Below are 6,000 nucleotides of genomic sequence, written 5' to 3'. Positions count from 1 at the left end.
CCCCTGCTGTTGTCACAGAAAGGCACTGAGGAGCAACAAAGATCTGAGATTGTGAAAGATCATAGATCCATAGAAATTTACAGCACAGGAGGCCGTTCAGCCCAATGTGTCTGTGCCAGCCAAAAAAGAGCCATCCAGCCTAATCTCACTTACGGATCAAGAGCTGGAAGTCTCGTAGGTTGCGGCACTTCAAGTGCACATCCAAGTACTTTTCAAATGCGATGATCATGAAAACACTACGGAGACCAGCAAAAGAAAATGAATTTTGAGCAAGGCCAATGAACAAGAGATAGAGCTGGGAAATATTTATTTAAATATGATAAAAATGTTACAAAGTAGGTTGACTTACACTGTTGAATTTTATGTACAGCAAGCAAATATTAAAAGGAAATAAACCCTATATTACACGACCAGAAAATTCCAAAGTGCAAAGCAGAAGTTTGGTAGGCAATCTCAGGCACCTTAATTCTTTCATACAACACCACCAACCCACGCTCCTGATCTTTGGCCGCCCGGTGAGGAGGGGGGCGGGCAGGTCGGTGGACGTTCTCGTGGGCCTGCTCCTGGGCCTGTCCAAGGTGGCCATCCACAGGTCTAGGATGATCGTGGTCCGTGGGGGTGGTCGCTCGGCCTGTCTGCCTCTCTTCCGCGGAATGCTCCGCGCCCGGGTGGCCCTGGAGATGGAGCACGCGGTGTCTGCCGGTACGCTCGAGGCTTTCCGCGACCGGTGGGCACCGCAGGGGCTGGAGTGCATCCTGGACGGGGAGAATAAAATTTTAATTTGAACACTTGGTTTTGGTTTGTTTGGTTTTAGTATTTAAGCACACCCCACACCCCCCTTCTTATAAAAGGGGGGCCTAATACAAAAAAAAAACTGAAAAAAAAGGAAAAAGGAAAAAAAACCACCACCAACAACTTGCTTTTATATAGGACTTCTAAAGTAGAAAATATGCCCCAAGGCATGACATGCATGCATGAGAAAAACCAACACCAAGCCAAAGGAGAGATTAGGAGGGTTTACCAAAAGCTTGGTCAAAGAGGTAGTCACAGCAAAATAGTACAGCAAATAAGGCAAGATAAAGGCAAAGGCTGCCCCATACTCACACATCTTCCCCCTTTAAAACATTAAATATTGGGAGGCAGCCAGCTACAAAGCTGCAGATTAGCATTGAAGCTGACTGCTTCTTTGTGTATTTTTAATTTCCTCCTATGAATGTCCAGGATTTCAAATAGCAAAACTCAGAGATACAGAAAACTTGGAGACCTCAAGTTTGGATAAAAACTTGGGAGTCCCCATATTAAATATAACAGAGTGGCATCTCTGGTTCTGCATGCATCAAGCTAGTACACAGATCGGAGTCTTACTCAGTTATATAACTAATTGTAGATCATCAATGGTTCAGCTGATTAAAACATAGGAACAGGAGTAGGCCATTAAGCCCCTCAAGCCAGTTCTGGCATTCAATTAGATCATAGCTGGTCTGTACCTCGAATCCATTTACCTGCCTTGGCTCCATGTCCCTTGATACTCTTACCTATCAATCCCAGTCTTGAAAATTTCAATTGACCCAGCATCTATCACCTTTTGGGGGGAGTGTTCTACATTTCCACTACCCTTTGTGTGGAAAAAGTACTTCCTGATTTCACTCCTAAATGGCCTAGTAAAAATTTTAAGATTATGCCCATTTGATCTGGATGCCCCCACCAGAGGAAATAGTTTATCTGTATCTATTCCTATTGAATACCATTATCATTTTAAAAAGATATTGATTGGATCAACCCTCAACCGTATAAATGCAAGGGAATATAAACCAAGTTTATGCAACATAGATTCAGAGAATGGTTACAGTAACTTCCCCACCACCAAGGTTAAACTGACTGGCTTGTAGCTGTTGGGTTTAATCCTTACACCCTTTTTTGAACAAGGGTGTAATATTTGCAATTCTCCAGTCCTCTGGCACCAGCCCCATTTCTTCAAGGAGGATTGGAAGATTCCCTCTGCAATTTCCACCCTTACTTCCCTTAGCAACCTAGGATGAATCCCATCTAGACTGGGTGACTTATCTACTTTAAGTACTTTAAGTACAGCCAGCCTTTCCAGTACCTCCTCTTTATCAATTTTTAGCCCATCCAGTATCTCAACTGCCTCCTCTTTTACTGTGACTCTGGGAGCATCCTCTGCCTTGATAAAGACAGATGCAAAGTGCTAATTTAGCACCTCAACTATGCCCTCTGCCTCCATGCATATATCGCCTTTTTGGTCCCTAATCAGCCCCACCCCTTCTCTTACTACCCATTTACTGTTTACATACCTATATAGGACTTTTAGATTCCCTTTTATGTTAGCCACCAGTCTATTCTCATATGCTCTTTGCCCTCTTATTTCCTTTTTCACTTCTCCTCTGTACTCTCTCATGTCCTTATAATTTAACCCTTTAAGCCCTGATAAGAATCTGTGCTGTATCCTCTCCAAGGCCAATATATCCTTCTTGAGGTTTGATGTCTAAAACTTAACACAGTACTCCAGATGGGGTTCGACCATGGTTCTGTGCAACTAAGGCACCACTTCCTCACTTTAAGTATTCCAGTCCTCTTAAGGTAAACGCTAGTATTCCATTAGCCTTTTTGATTACTATAGATCTGCAATGGTAGGTTAAACACCATATGCTTACCTCTTTCAATAAATATTTTTTTCCCAAAACAGTAATTAAAAGATTGTTGCAAGACAAAAACTTAACGTAAAAATGTGCCTTTTATTGATTCCTGGGAACCATGTTTTAAACGAGTCGGACACAATTATTTGCAGCACCCGCGCGGGGAATTCTGGCTAGAGAGTGGGGTTAGTTGGTAACTTGTTTCGCTGTAATGTTGGTAGCTTAAGGTTGCATTTTCTGTATAAATATAGACCCTTTCTATTCTTTTTCAATCGTGGCTGGTTGACGTTAAAAAAAAGGTCCATTCTCTGGTCGGCGCGTCCAGGTAGAAGCTCAGCTCTCGCGCTTTCTGGGCTAGACGCCGCTGATTGACAGGTGCGCGCGCTTGCTGGCCCGGGCTCTGCATGTTTCAGGTCTGTATCTGGTTTCTGTAGCTTCATATATACATATTTTAAAAATTGAATAACTGAAATAATACTTAGGTTGTATTTCTCCTTATTCCGGATTGGTTATACCCACGCAGTCACGGTTGAGTCGTAGTAGGGTTTCTATCATTGTAAATTAAATCCGTAAATTGAATCACGGGTTTACAACAGGAAGATAGGCTGATTCCCATTACATTTTCCCTTCCTGTCTTGGTGTAAATAAATCTAGGATGTGTCGGTATGGTTTTTGGAAGTTTGCGTTGTGATTGACTATTATAAGTATTACGTGAGATCAGATGGGTTATTCTGTTTTTAAAGAAAATAGTTCTAGATTAACATTGGCAATGTCCTATTTGGTTTGAAGCATATGGTTTGTGTGTAGGTAGATAAATGTATACTTCGCTGAGATGCGAAACTGTAGTTAAAAGTACAGAGATAAAATGAAAAATTGCAAATACCAGAGATGTGAAATAAAAAATTAAAATGTACAGATAGGAGTTTCTGTGGCTGCAAATGTGACTCCAGGATGGTATGTTGCCTCCCTGGTGCTAGAGTCAGGGCATTCTGGAGGGGGAGGGTGAATAGCCAGTAGTTGTGGTCCATATCGGTACCAACTACATAGGTTTTTAAAAAAGGGATGAGGTCCTGCAAGGCGAATTTAAGGAGTTAGGAGATAAATTAAAAAGCGGGACCTCAAAGGTAGTGATCTCAGGATTACTACTAGTGCCATGTGCTAGTGAGTATAGCAACAGGAGAATAGACTGGATGAATGCGTGGCTGCAGGGATGGTGTAGGAGGGAGGAATTTAGATTCCTGGGAAGGTGGGACCTGTACAAGTGGGACGGGTTATGCCCGAGCAGGACCGGGACCAATGTCCTCGTGGGGGTGTTTGCTAGTGCTGTTTGGGAAGGTTTAAACTAGAGTGGCAGGGGAATGGGAACCTGAGCAGGGAGTAAAGTTGAGAGTAGCAAGTGAGGGGAAGACCCAGGGGAAATTTACAATACAAACAGTTGTTCAAGAACAAGTGAAAGGGAAAAGTATAGAGCAGCAGAAAGAAAGAGTACTTTAGGCACTAAAGATAAAGTGAAAACTAGAAGGCGTAAAGCGATTAACCCAGCATTAAAGCTGAAGGTCAGGCTAGGGTGTGTGGCCCAACTAAGAGTTCTATACACAAATGCACGGAGTGTAAGGAATAAATTAAATGAACTACAGGTTCAAATTCAAATTGGAGGGTATGACATGATAGCTATTACTGAGACATTGCTGCAGGATGGTCAGGATTGTGAACTAAATATACCGGGTTATAAGGTCCATAGGAGAGATAGGGAAAATGGAAGAGGGGGAGGAGTAGCCTTAGTGATTAGAGATGAAATCAATTCAGTGATAAAGGAGGATATAACAAGGGGTAAGCAGCCAACAGAGACCTTATGGGTTGAATTGAGAAATAGGAAAAGATCTAAGACTATAGTGGGAGTTGTGTATAGGACCCCTGGCAGCCGCTCTGAAGTGCTAGATTGTATAAATGCAGAGATTAGACAAGTGTGTAAGAAAGGCAAAGTGGTCTTAATGGGGGACTTTAACCTTCACATAGATTGGGAAAAGCAGACTAGCAACTGTCAGAAAGGTAGTGTATTTCTTGTGTGTGTCCGGGATAGTTTTCTACAGCAGTATGTCCTAGAGGCAACAAGGGGGCAAGCCATACTAGATTTAGTTAACAGCTTAACTGTGCACGAACATCTATCCAATAGCGATCATAACATGATCGAGTTCAATGTAGTGTTTGAAAGGGAAAAAAGTGAATCAGCTGCTAAGATTCTAGACTTGGGTAAGGCCGACTTCAATGGGATGAGACAGAGACTGTCCACAGTAAACTGGGCAAATCTGTTAATGGGTAAAACGACTGATGATCAGTGGGAAATATTTAAAGAAACATTTAACGTGATACAGAATCGGTTTATACTCCTGAGGGGCAAGAACTCTACTTGCCAAAAAAAACAGCCATGGACGACTAAAGAGGTAAGGGACAGTATAAGACCTAAGGAAAGGGCACAGATCCTGGCGAATGGAAAAGATACAAAGATCAACAAAGGGTCACAAAACAGATAGTAAGAGCTACAAAAAGAGAGTATGAAAAGAAACTTGCAAGGGATATCAAAACCAATATAAAGAACTTTCATAGTTATATTAGGAAAAAGAGGGTGGTCAGGAGCAGTGTTGGCCTCTTTAAAAACTGAAAGTGGGGATATTGTCATTGACAATGGGGAAATGGTGGACATGTTGAATAATTACTTTGTGTCAGTATTTACAGTCGAAAAAGAGGATAGCTTGCCGGAAATCCCAAGAAAACTAATATTGAATCGGGACAGGGACTCAATAAAATTAACATAAGTAAAACAACAGTAATGAAGAAGATAATAGCACTAAAGAGTGACAAATCCCCAGGACCAGATGGTTTCCATCCCAGGGTTTTAGAGGAAGTAGGTAAGCACATTGCAGATGCCCTAACTATAATCTTTCAAAGTTCTCCAGATTCAGGAACTGTCCCTCTAGATTGGAAAATTGCACATGTCACTCCACTTTTTAAGAAAGGAGAGAGAGGGAAACCAGGGAATTATAGACCAGTTAGCCTAACATCTGTTGTGGGGAAAATGCTGGAGTCTATAATTAAGGATAGGGTGACTGAATAACTGAAAATTCTCAGTGATCAGAGAGAGCCAGCATGGATTTGTGAAAGGTGGGTCGTGCCTGACAAACCTGATTGAATTTTTTGAAGAGGTGACTAAAGTAGTGGACAGGGGAATGTCAATGGATGTTGTTATTTATATGGACTTCCAGAAGGCATTTGATAAGGTCCCACATAAGAGACCGTTAGCTAAGATAGAAGCCCATGGAATCGAAGGAAAAGTACGGACTTGGTTAGG

At 42.0% G+C, this 6,000-nt stretch overlaps 1 protein-coding gene and 1 long non-coding RNA gene across 2 annotated transcripts in view; one reads left to right on the top strand and one right to left on the bottom strand.

Annotated features, from left to right (window-relative positions):
- Window positions 1-290: 290 nt before the first annotated feature.
- On the bottom strand, window positions 291-2,988 carry LOC137312821 (uncharacterized). The gene is made up of 2 exons (XR_010960824.1): window positions 2,673-2,988; window positions 291-755 (listed from the first exon to the last, which is right to left on the bottom strand). It is a non-coding gene; the product is annotated as an uncharacterized lncRNA (long non-coding RNA).
- Window positions 2,822-6,000, top strand: part of LOC137312816 (probable C-mannosyltransferase DPY19L4) — a 96,686-nt gene continuing 93,507 nt past the window's right edge. The window contains exon 1 of the mRNA XM_067979226.1: window positions 2,822-3,067. The gene's annotated coding sequence lies outside the window, so the exon portion shown is untranslated. The remainder of the gene's footprint in view (window positions 3,068-6,000) is intronic.

This window comes from Heptranchias perlo, chromosome 3 (assembly GCF_035084215.1).
Source record: "Heptranchias perlo isolate sHepPer1 chromosome 3, sHepPer1.hap1, whole genome shotgun sequence".
Lineage (NCBI taxonomy): Eukaryota > Metazoa > Chordata > Chondrichthyes > Hexanchiformes > Hexanchidae > Heptranchias > Heptranchias perlo.
The sequence above is the reverse complement of the archived record's forward strand: the minus strand, read 5'-3'. Positions and strand labels throughout refer to the sequence as shown.